Here is a 12,549-nt window from a genome sequence, read left to right as displayed (position 1 = left end):
TTTTCTTTTTTTTTTTTTTTAAGAGCAATGCCTTATTTACATAGGATAAAAGATGAGATGCAGACACCAAATCTTAGCTCTGCAGCCGACACTACAGCATGACTCCTATTACTTTGGCATAGTTACATCACACTTGAAGTTAGCAGATCCAATTGGGTTCGTGCAACATAACATCAATGACATCTACCATAAGGGTGTTTCCTTTTTTATAATGTGTTCCTAGTTAAAAAAAAAAAAAAGCAAACAAACAACAAAAAAACCCCACACCATTTAAAGACTGTTAAGGCCAACGGTGTTATTTCTCAAATAAACTGCTGTATATATTTATTTTTTTGTGCGTGTGAGAATATTGGGAGGGGTGAAGTCAGTACAGATCTCCAATCTACACACTTTACAGCGTTACAGTGCACCCAACAGTGGTCAACACAGCAGCTTTTAAGCTGCTACAAATGCCTCATTACCTCCATAGGAAGCTATTAAAATGCTCAGAATGACAGGACTACCCATGGTTTGGGGTTGCCATCTTCAGGTAACATTATACAAGGGAACTCACCTCTGCTGCTTGGAAGTAAGATCTACACGTATTAAGCTGCCCGTTTGCTGACTGACTTGGACAATATTGACAGTAAAGTGAAAACATTGAGTAGAAGGCAGAAAATTAATAAACAATAAATGGAAGACAAACTTGCAAGAAATATAGAAGTACAGGATTAGCAGGTAGCTCAATATATTTCACGTTCTTCTCAAAACTGTTTTCAATGTGTCTAATAAAGCATGGCTGGAACAAATAATTGGTGTATGAAAAAAAGTATGAATACAGCTATTGTTTGGAAAAATAAGAGCAAACACTTAGGAAGCTAATATATATATATATATATATATACACATAGATTTTTCTGCTGTTACCTCGTTATCTCTTGCTGGTCATAATGACAACTGCAGGTTTGGAATCTGCTTACAGGAAACACTTGAATGGGAGTTCATGCCTGTATCACCCAAACTCATCTAGTTACCTAGAGAAGTTTTGCATCTCTACCATTCAACGAGCCCAATGCAGCACCCTCCTTCCTAATGAACCTTCAGAACCACCACGGAAATCATAGAATCACAGAATGGCCTGGGTTGCAAAGGATCACAATGACCATCCGGTTCCAACCCCCTGCTGTGTGCAGGTCACCAACCAGCAGCCCAGGCTGCCCAGAGCCACATCCAGCCTGGCCTTGGATGCCTGTAGGGATGGGGCATCCACAGCCTCCTTGGGCAACCTGTTCCAGTGCCTCACCACCCTCTGGGTGAAAAACTTCCTCCTAATATCCAACCTAAACCTCTCCTCTCTCAGTTAATTAGTAGATTTTACTAATAAGTAAATTATGCAGCCGTAATTCTGGGTAACTGACACAGTGCAGATTACACGAAAGTATACATACTGCTGTTTCATTTCAGAAAAGTTGAGCTCTTCCAAAATTTAAGTTACATTCAGTGAACATAACGTGGATATAAAAATCAAGCCCTAAGAAAGTCTTAAATGCAGAAAGTAGTTAACTTGCCACACTTCATGTAGGTAAGCAGGTCTAATTAACAAGACAAAGAAATAGCTATCAGTTTGTGCCTCTACAGTTCATTTTCCCTTCTCACAGAGAACAAGACAAGAAAACACGAGCGAGAGAATTGCTGGTTCTGGATCATTCTTCAAGGTAAAGTGAAGGAACAACATCAGCTCAACCAAATGCCAGCCAGTAAAGCAAGGCAACTCTGTGTCATGGCCACCATGAGGCAGAGGACAGCCCAGCAGCCACTTCAGGAGCTGAGGGAACCACTTTCAGCCATCATTTTTAACTGAAAGCTAGAGGGAATAAAAAAAAACAAAACAAAAAACAAAGAATACAGCAGATCTCCAGGAAAAAAATAGTAACACAAATTCACACCTGCGCTTTGAGTAGCCAGAAACCTCATTCTTCCCTACAAAAAAACTGAGCAATCCCAACTTTGGTTAACAGCAGAGTTCAAAACGTCACTGAAAGAAAATGAAGTCTACATTCCCTGTTTTTCACATACAGAAAAGCCAAAGCCAGAATCTACTTTTAAAGGGTCCCACTTTAACACACTGGTTTGGAAACACGAGCAGGAATGGAGAGCAACTCTGCCTCTGCTGAATCCTGCTGGCAGCACAAATGCTTCTTTCACACACAAAGCAATGTCACCTGGATTTCCCAAACGTACCTATGTCGTACCTAAACACTTCCCATCTTCTTAGCTACTTGCAGCAGAGGTCCTCACGTGAATTAGTCTCTTCCTCTAAAAGCATGAAGTCATGGAAATCGTCAGCATTCATGAAAATGCTTTACTGGTATTCCTGAGCAGTCAACTGTTCAGAAATGCTCAGAAGCAGCTGGTGGACCTTAAGAGCTCAGAAACCGGAGATCAGCAGCAAAAGCCCTTCCCAGAACCCCAGGTAATTGGAGTTTTATTTTTAATTTGTCAGTGCATGACTCGAAATTGTCGAGTTCCCAGAGGATAATCATTTTGAAAAAAAAAATACAAGAATACACAGTAGGATTTGCAAAGACTGTAAATGCCAGAACGATAAATCTTGAAAACGCATAATTTGTTTCTTCCTGGCCTTTCAGAATTAATGGGATTATTAACCGCAGTATATCAGAAATGAGCAGAGTTTAAGCCTTCATTAATTTATGAAACATCTGATTAAGCAGCACTGCCTGTGTCCCTCTGTGCACCAAAACTGTCTGTGCAGTCTTCCTAGAAATAGTCCTAGCTCGAGGTCACTGTCATTCATAATAGCAGAGCCAACTACTTTAGGACACATTTTCAACATCTGTGCATAAAACCAAGACAACAGCAGCCTACTAAATGACCACAGCTCTAATCAAATAAACATCAAAAAAAAAAAAAGAACAGATTTTAAAGCCCTATAAGAAAAGAAAGAATCCAAAGCTAAATGCAACTGCGTCATCACCAGCTGGGCAATGATCAACGTGGGCATAACGCTGATCAGCCCAAGGAATTGAAGGTGACACTTCGTGGTGAAGATTCTGGCAGCCTCTAAGTCGATGGATTACAATGAGCAATTTCTATTAGCATCAAACAGTCATGATACAGGAATGCAGTCCAAAAGAGTTGGTATTTTGAAACGGCTATATCAGGAGTGAAATTGATGGCACTACAATGATTTGGCCCACTCTCAGCTGCAAAGCGCCCTGCTGCAACTGACTGCAATAATCCAACTGGAAGCTGCTGAGTGGCACCTGAAGCTGAGCACCGCAACATCAGCCTAAATTTGATGCGTCTGGTGAAGTTTCAAGACTTGCCTGCCCTCAGGAACTGCCCCCTGGCTCTGCAAACTTGTTTTCACAAAGAATAGGGAAAGAGTAGATATAATTACAAACCAAAATAGCCCCAGGCAACAGAAACACTGAGCATAGCGACATCTCTGTAGCTACAAATGACTGAAAAAGGAAGGAAACTAATTACTCTGTACAAGTCTTGTATTAATGAAAAAGCTCTGAGGGGAACCTAAGGAATTTTAAGAATTTACTTATCAGGCACTGTAAGCACTACATAGGATAAGCATCCATCCCCTGCAGTACCTTCATCTCTCATGGATGGATCAAGATCTTGAGCACCTTTGAAAAACTCCAGTCCAAAATTGGTGAGTTCTTAACTGAAGTGGTCTCAGAAATAGAAACATAAGCACGTGCTACCCTGCCCTGGATCTTTAGCAAAAAATCACTGACAAATGAGGCTTTACTGTAATAGCTATGACATACTATGAGGTATTGACAGTGAACTGCAAAGAAGGAAATACGTATATTTAAACCCTCAAAATTGAGTAACAGAAGCACAGAGGAAAAAAAAGAGGTTTTATTTGTTACCACTGAATTTGGTAAATAGCTTATAATGCATGTGAGCTTCCTCGTTTTTAAAAAGAAAAAGAAAAATAGCAACAGCAATCATTTAGGGGGCTTATTTCATTTGTGTTTGGTTTTTTTTCCCCCCCTTTTAAATGCAAACCTCACTGTCTGAGGAACATGGAAGGAGAATTGAGCTTGCTTTCGTGACCTGTGTGAGCAGAGCAGAGGGAACGATGGTTTCTTGCAGTACTGCTTGAATACTAATCACAATTAGGGGAAGATGAGTGCATTTTCACCCAGTGGGAAGAGTCACAACAGCTGCACACATGGTATGTGATTAGCAACTGTGAAATAGTGCATTTATAACAGAGCTCATTTGGGGAAATATTAAAAAAAACAACAACTATGTTAAATGTAAATTTGAATTAAAGTATCCAAGGAAAGGAGCTGCTTAGCTGGAATTTAAACACTGTATTACTTTGAATGCAGCTTGCTGCATCCAGCTTGCATGCAGAAACTAAGGGGTAGGACCACAGCTAAGGGACCACAGAACAGATTTGAGAGAGGCAAAGTGAGGAACACAGGTAGATGGGTAGAGAAGACCTGTACTGCTTAACTGGAAGTGCAATTTGCACTCAAATTGTGTCATGAAAAATGGCTTTGCTAAAAATAGGAGCCTCCTATATATTGCATGAAGCACACACAGCACTGAAACACCACAAGAAAGCAATAGCTGCTGGTTGAGCTTAAAGCCACCTTAGATGATAGAGCTTGGGCTGTGCAGAGCAAATGCTAGAGAGGGGAAGGCACAATTAAGGGGCAGGTACTTGCTGGTACTTGCTGTACCACTTTCTCCTTCCCATTTGGAGGACCGCACAGGCAGATTAATCTCACCAAAGTAATTCTCAGGAGGGGAGAACATGTAGAAACAGAAACCACATGGAACAAATACAATGAAGACAGCACTGAAAAAAGCAATTCCCACGAGAGCTTCTCACACATTGTCAAAGCATGGCATGAACATGCAAGAAGTTAACACTTATCTCCTTCCACATCACAGAGTCACTCGGCAATGTTCATCGGCAATATTTTATCAGCAAGTAACATACATACATTTTGCAGACCACACCAAGGTGGGAGGAAGTGTTGATCTGCCTGAGAGTATGAAGGCTCTACAGACGGTTCCGGGTAGGCTGGATCAGCAGGTTGAGGCCAGTTGACTGAGATTTAACAAGATCAAGTGACAGGTTGTGCACTTTGGACACAACAACCCCACGTAGGTAATGGCCTCAGCTTGTGCAGAGAGGAGGCTCGTGTTGGTGGAGTCACCATCCCTGGAGGTGTTCAAGAACTTTGTAGACGAAGCACTTAAGGACATAGTGGTGATTAGACTAGATGATCTTAGAGGTCTTTTCCAACCTTAATGATTCCACAATAGTTTTTCCAGCAGCACGTGCTGCCTTAAAAATGCACAACAGAATTTCTCAGAAGCTGCAGGGCAGGAAAATGTAATGGGAATACCTGGAAACAGGAAGGAAGACTACAGAACACACCATTTTTCTAGGCAGGAAAACAAAACTATGTTCGAAAGGAATCATAAAGCTGTAAGACAAAATGATTTCTGATCTAATTTAAAAGATTATCTAAAAACCTAATAATCTCTGCTTGTAATTAGATAAATGGCATACACAGATTGATTAAGCTTGTCATTTACAGCAGGAGTGCACATCCCTCTTCTATACAAAAACAGATAGGATGCTCAAATAGAATATTATTGAACTGAGAAATACCAGTAGGTCAAAGCTAAACACCCATGGGAGGTACATTTTTAACACATGGATACCTTTACAGTACTTTGGATTGCCCTGAAAAGTCGCTTTTCCACATTATTGGTTTATATTCTTTAAATTAAAAAATAACCAAAAAAAAAAAAAGACTCCAGAAAAAGTCATTTCTTTTTTCTGCCCTATTTCTAGGTGGCTGTCTGCCTTTTTCATTCCACACAGAGGCACGTACAGCCAGGGTTCAAGGATCATTTGCCACTACAGGTTGCTTAGAGAAGATATTGCCATGCTGGGTCTCATTCATCAGCACGCCTTGCTAATTTTGGTAAAGAGCAAGCAAGCAACTGTGGGAACAACAAATGAAGACCATCCATTTAGCTGTCACCTCGACCAATTTCATTTTCCACTTAACTGTTAGCACCTCAAATGCTCTCATCTTCTCCAGGCACTTCCCCAGAAATGCAAATGCCAGATCTTCCCCTGAACTGCCTAAATGAAGGAGAGTTCCCATCCTCAGCAGCTCTGGAGAACAGAAGTGGTGAAAGACAACAAACTACATGCATATCTTGCCAACCACGAGTTGTGCTGTATGTGCAAGCAACACTAAAGCCTGATGGCTTTAGTGAGAGTATAATAATATAACGTATAACATATTACAACAATAATATAGTGAGTATAATGAGAGCATTTGTTATTTTCTTTAAACTCTGAAAACTACTGAAAATACAGCACAATGGCTTTTAGTCTGCATTGTGTATAGACCTGGTGCAGGCACGTACCCTTCCAAGTATTCACACATAAATGTGTTTAAAGTTCACCTGCACGGTTCAAGCCCCAGAAAGGAGAAGCAACAAAGTGTTCCCATTACCCCAGTACAATGGAGTATTTAGTTGCATCTCCTAAGCCTTCATGAATACCAAAGGAAGAGGTAACACATCTTACAAACGCTGATGCATAAGAAAAGGAATCATCCCATGAGTTGTATTAGAACTTCTCAGTTTGAAAGAGGCAAGACAGTACACTAGGATGCTGAGGACACTAACATAAACCTAATACCACTAATGACTGAGAAAACCTGGGTTTTCCAAGTGAAAGGCTGCTAACTTTGACTGGGAGGTGACTTGATGATCAGCAGCTTCTTCTTACAAGCTCCTCTGCAAATTTTTGACACTGAAAACAATTGCACTTGGCTCTACATGAAATAAAAGACTCAACACCTGCTCTGGATGTGTATGATCGACAAAACGCTGATAGCTGCAATAATAAAAAGTTACTTTGGGCACAATGCCTCATCTCCTGAGTGCAGCAAGTGGAACCACTCACGGGAGTATATATAGCTCTGAAACACTCATAAGGCTAGTCACTTAACCTAGATCTTAATTTTAACAACTCTGACAAACCCCCCTACCCTGTCCCTCCTACCCTCGCCAAAAACCCCAACAGAATCTTAAGCATAATCCATGCAGTAAACAGGACTGCAAGACTTAGAGTATACGTAAAATAGAAAAAAAAACAGTCTTGAAGGTAAATATTGTATGATACCATTTGGTTGGTTTTAAACCACCAATACTAAAGTAGGCAAATAATTTATGTTAAAATAAGGCATCAGAGCACAATCGCAGAATCACCAAGGTTGGAAAAGACCTTCAAGATCATCCATTCCAACCATCCACCTATCACCAACAGTATAACATTCCGCATGCCTTCTGAGAACACCTGGGAAATCATGGAATGGCAGGGCTTGGAAGGGACCTCTGGTGAACATCTTGCCCAGCCTCCTGCTAAAGCAGGTATCCCACAACAGGTGACACAGGCATCCAGATGGTGTCTTGAGTATCACCACACAGAAGGAGACTCCGCCACCTCTCTGGGCAGCTGTTCCAGTACTGTATCACACTCAAGAAATACTACTCTTTCTATAAAAACTGCAGTTTTATTCCTAAATGTAGTTGGCCACTTAAAAGTTTACTGAAGCGGTGTCTTTTATAAGTGTATTTTATAAAACATCGGTCACTGAATATGTGTAAGTAATTATTCTTTCTTTACCAAAATATATTTATTCCTAAATATTTCTCAAATACACAAAATCATTTAAAGAAAATCAGTATGTTTTATTTCTAGAAGTTCATAGATATTCAATGACATTTCAGAGTTATTAACTGAAAAAATGGGAAGTATTTACTTATTTTAAGAAATAACAGGAATTGCTCCAAAATTCTCTTATGGAGAGCACTTGACATTGTGCTACGTACTGTAACATAACATTTTGCAGGCAGTTGTTTTCCTGTCATTCTAGAGCTTATTACTACTTTATTACTGCAAGAGGTGGAACGTAAGTCTTGGTTTTCCCCACCCTATATGAGTAAATATGAGAAAACGTGACAGAAGCCCAATATTGACAATTAAGTTCTCTCTCCACTTTACACACACATACACAAAAAATAATCACTCCAGTTCCCAAATTCTTCAGAAGCAAAACAGTGGGAGAAAAGAACGAAGTATCACATGCAAGAACTGCTGGAAACAAAAACCCCAACAGTTAAAAAGCAGTGATCACACAGAATTGCATGGCCAAAAAAAGAACCAACAGCGTGTTATAAGCTATTCTTTGTTTATGGCATGAACGAAACACACATTTTGTGCAGCTTCTTATTTCAGCCAGGTAATACATAAAGGAAAATGTATTTATGCGTAGCCATGATTTTCAGAGCACCTGTCATTTCTGAAAAGTCATATGTCTGATATTTTAACTGTAATAGCCTAATACCCAGAAGTCAGTATTCTAGTTGAGCTCATTTATGTCACAGAGTTGATAAAAAAAAAAAAAACAACCCTCTTTCAGCTACCCACAGACAGGAGCAAATACAGAGCATGCATTATACATACTACACACTAAGCACTGAATTTCCTTCCCAGTCTGATATTAACACAGTGGAAGCATTCAAAGAAATTGCATTGCAAGGAGAACGTGCTGCTCTGTAACACTGCATGGCTTTACTGGTCTTGTCAAAACAAACCATGCAACAAAGTGACACAAACTAAGGGCATCATCCAGGCAGCTTCCAGCAGGTAAGGAGAGCCATGCAGTTCTCTTCACAACTTTCCTAGATGAGTGAAACTAATCAATCTGGCCCAGCCTGCTTCTGGGTTTATTCACAAGTTTTCCTTTTTCTCGCTCTTATCATCCTCTGCATCCTCTTTCCCAGCATGATTGGGCTTTGTATATTCTTCTCATTCCCACTGCCTTTCCTTTCACCTTCCCCTACTTCTCTTCATGCCAAATCCTCTCACAATTCCCTCTCAGAAAACAAGAAATAAAGTATCGGATCCTTTTCTCAAATTAAAGCTCATGACCAGGATTTGAGGTCACAGCTCGTAAAAACTGATGACCTTGTGAAAAGCAAGTACACCAAGTCCACAGAAAAAGCACAATGTATGGCCAGTACCCACAACATCACTTATAGCCCCAAGTCATCTCCCATCAATCCACTGTTTCATATCCATGCTGATCAAACTGATGGGAAACTACTGCTTTAAAATGGCATAACTGCTCCATGATCTCACCTGAGATACTGAGGAGCTGAGCACAGAGCTGTTCCAGGAGCTCTGACATAGGACAAGCCAGACCCCAAAGGGATTTCTGCATCCAGGATGCTCTAGGCCTCTTCATTTCTTCCTATGCTCCATTTCAAGATACTGTTAATTCTTGCCAGCTATTCAGGAAGAATTCATGACGTAGTGGGTCTTTCCTAAAAGATACAATGAATGGGGACACTCATCCTTCAAAGCTTGTTTTCAGAGACGGATCTGCCATCATTAATCCTCCTTTACTACTCTGGAAGCACGCAGGGAGAAACCACAGGGTGAGATGCCAACATGATGATGGCATCTCCGTATATCCCTGCAATAGATCTTACAAGACTATCTGTGCATTTCCCCATTCCTGGATGAAAAGTATGACATTCCTTAGGAATATTCTAGGAAGTGATAACGACTGCCTTACTGCATGAGTCCACCAGGCTTTTGGCAGAGCAGTATTTAACACGCAAGTCTTAACTAGCTGGTTGCAACCTACAGTTCAGAAACTCTTCTTTCTGCACAAATGAACGCTTGCAAATAACATTACTGAAGTTGGTATTGTAGTACTTATGAAAAAAAATCTTCATGTTCTGCAGAATTAATAAAAAAAATAGCTAAAGACTTTTTTTTTTTCAGCTGATGGTATCTCAGGGGACACGCCTTTGAATACAAGGCTATTCTGAGTAAGTCTCACAGAAATCTGACTGCAAAGGTACTACAGCAACCTTCCTTCCAAATATTAACACAAAAGAAAGCTTTCCTCAGGCAAATAATTTGCGCTTCCATACGGATTCAGTGATCCAGAATCAGAAAAATGCCACTCGGCCACCTCTCTAAAATAACAGGAAAGCATTCATGAGCTGGATTTACTATTAGCATGATGCGGTTCATTAAGTATGCTACTGTCTTCATTGGTACAGGAAACTGTTTATAATTCTGCTGGACGTGTTCAAGCTTCCCTTTCAGTAGGGCTGGAAATGAAAGAAACTTCTAGATAATGCAAGCCAAACATCTGGCACATTCAGAGAACACTTGCATGCTAATGATAGTGGGAGAAGTAATCTCTCTCATCAGCTCATTTCATAACAATCATGTAGGTTGTGTGGCAAGATAGGAAGCACAGAAACCTTTTTCTTTCCCCTCCCCATTGGGCACTTAGATTTGTCTCATTTGCTGCACATATCTGCCAGCATCCCAGATGTCTGTGAGCTAGAAACCAAAGACTGCATCAGCACTGCCACTACTTACTGATTTTACATTCCTGCAGGTCTGCTACGCTTAGGTCATGTTTCTCAGGGGTTGGATGTATAATTGTTTGCTCTTACCAACCGCAATCCCAGAGCCAAGCTCCTGCATGAGGAGTAAAGAGTCGTAGTGGTTAGCCCTGAGGGTTAAGGCTGTTCCGCTCAGCAAGGATGATGAGAGACAGGGCTAGAGGCAGTGCTGCTGCTTGCAGGGGTGCACATGGAGACATCTGGGACAGTGCTCACCAGGACTGGAACTGGCAGAGTTCACCTGACAGCACGCATACCTGCAGGGCCTCGGCTCAAATGCTAATCAGAGAGATGCGAGCAGTGGCATCACTGAGATCTATACCACATGGAAACCTTCTTCACTGAGCTAAGTCAGAAGGGAAAAGAAGTTACACCATAATACAAGCAACAGGTCCACCCTCCCGCAGTGTGGTTTGTGTTGCATTCTCAAGTCCCCGATGTTGATGCGAGGCCACAATAGCATGAGGCCTTGGATCCATCAATCACCTTTCCTCGGGAGAGCTCTGTAAACACCAGCACCAGCCTTGAGCTATGTCTAGTGTGGAACTCATCAGCTGAAACAAGTGTAGTAATAACCATGGTCTGCCACGGCTCATAAATTCCTGTGTGGTCTCCACTTCCAGCTGACGCTGGGAAATCCGGGCAAGTCTAAGCTATTACATTTTAAATTACAGGACCGTAAGTTCTTATCCTGCTCCCTGCCTCTAAGGAAAGCCTCGCCTATGGTGTGCTCAATGTTCAGTACGTTGGAATCACACCGGAACAAAGAACAGGAGGCAAGATTCACTTACAGAGGCAAAACCAGAAGCTCCTCAGAAAACAAATACGGCACTGCACAGGTCTGATGTGATTAGATCACATCAGACAGATTAAAAAAAAAAGTACTCCAAAGGTACAGAAGCAGACCTTGGGCTGCCAACCCAAGCCATCACATCACTTGGCCTGCTGTCTTTCTCACATCCCCTCACACCATACTTTGGAGATTTCAAGAGGTGCAGCACTAGATTCTCTGACCGGGAAGCTCCAAAGCACGCAGGAAGCAGAACTTGAGACACAGAAGCAGTGGTGAATACAGAGCTCTTCTCAGTGCACAGTGTTACTAAAGCAGCTGCTCAATGGGCTGATCAGGGAACTTCTAAAATTCAGTCACCCAGGTATCAAGTGTGCTGAAAACTCACCACAAAACTGTTAAAGGAAGGGTACAGCGTGAAAGTACATCACCCAAATTGAAATTAAATGTCATTTATTTATGAAAAAACTGCGTAAATTTATGGATCAGCAACAGCTCTGTATCCCACCCTCACCTTCTGACCTACTGTGTCAGACAGCAGCTGTTTTACTCGGCGGTTCCAAATCCGTGAGTGCTGTGATTATGACCGTGCTCAAGGTGGGACTTCTCAAATTTTTACCATCTGCCAACTTGTGATCAACGCCTGCTTTCCCAAGACCAGCCGTGTAGCAGGGCCAGCACGCGCCGTCATAGCTTGAAACCAGAGAAGCACTTTGCAATGACACTACAAGAGCAATAAAAACAACAGCAACAATCTCCCTGCTGTGTCCTCAGGCTCTTCTGGCTACTGGTGGAAAAGAAAGCCCATGGCTGGGATTGGGCAGGTGCATACAGTTTACAGACTGTGTGCAGATTGGGAGCTCGCAGTTGAGGACCCTAAACTCTCCTTCTGATACCTAAAAGCACCCTGGCATTCAGAAGCAAGCTGCAACAAACCTTATTTGTCTGAGTGAATCATCAAAACTTACATCTCCAAATCTTCACGTATCATTTGTCGCAATCCCACTCTCTTCTTCACTCACTCAGCTAACATAACATAAATAGTTGAAAACAAACATTTATCTTATTTATAATATAATGTGTGTTGGTATGCTGGGAAGGAAGCCGTGATAGCTTTCTGGAAATGTCGAAGCACACAAAGTGTTTTAGCATCTCCAATGTCACATGGAAAGTAGAACCCGCTTACACATCAATCCATTGCAGTTCCAAAGGCAAAGCACCAGCAGTATTCAAAAGAAAGAACTATTTAAGGG

At 41.4% G+C, this 12,549-nt stretch overlaps 1 protein-coding gene across 7 annotated transcripts in view; it reads right to left on the bottom strand.

Moving 5' to 3' along the window:
* The window catches only part of PCDH15 (protocadherin related 15), a 566,546-nt gene that overhangs the window by 341,374 nt on the left and 212,623 nt on the right, over window positions 1-12,549 (bottom strand). The window contains exon 1 of one of the 7 annotated variants that reach the window (XR_002117519.2): window positions 907-1,108. The exons of the other annotated variants lie outside the window; for them this stretch is intronic. The gene's annotated coding sequence lies outside the window, so the exon portion shown is untranslated. Of the gene's footprint in view, window positions 1-906; window positions 1,109-12,549 lie in introns of those variants that run through there. 7 annotated transcript variants of the gene reach the window in all.

This window comes from Meleagris gallopavo, chromosome 8 (assembly GCF_000146605.3).
Source record: "Meleagris gallopavo isolate NT-WF06-2002-E0010 breed Aviagen turkey brand Nicholas breeding stock chromosome 8, Turkey_5.1, whole genome shotgun sequence".
In the NCBI taxonomy this organism is placed as follows: domain Eukaryota; kingdom Metazoa; phylum Chordata; class Aves; order Galliformes; family Phasianidae; genus Meleagris; species Meleagris gallopavo.
The sequence above is the reverse complement of the archived record's forward strand: the minus strand, read 5'-3'. Positions and strand labels throughout refer to the sequence as shown.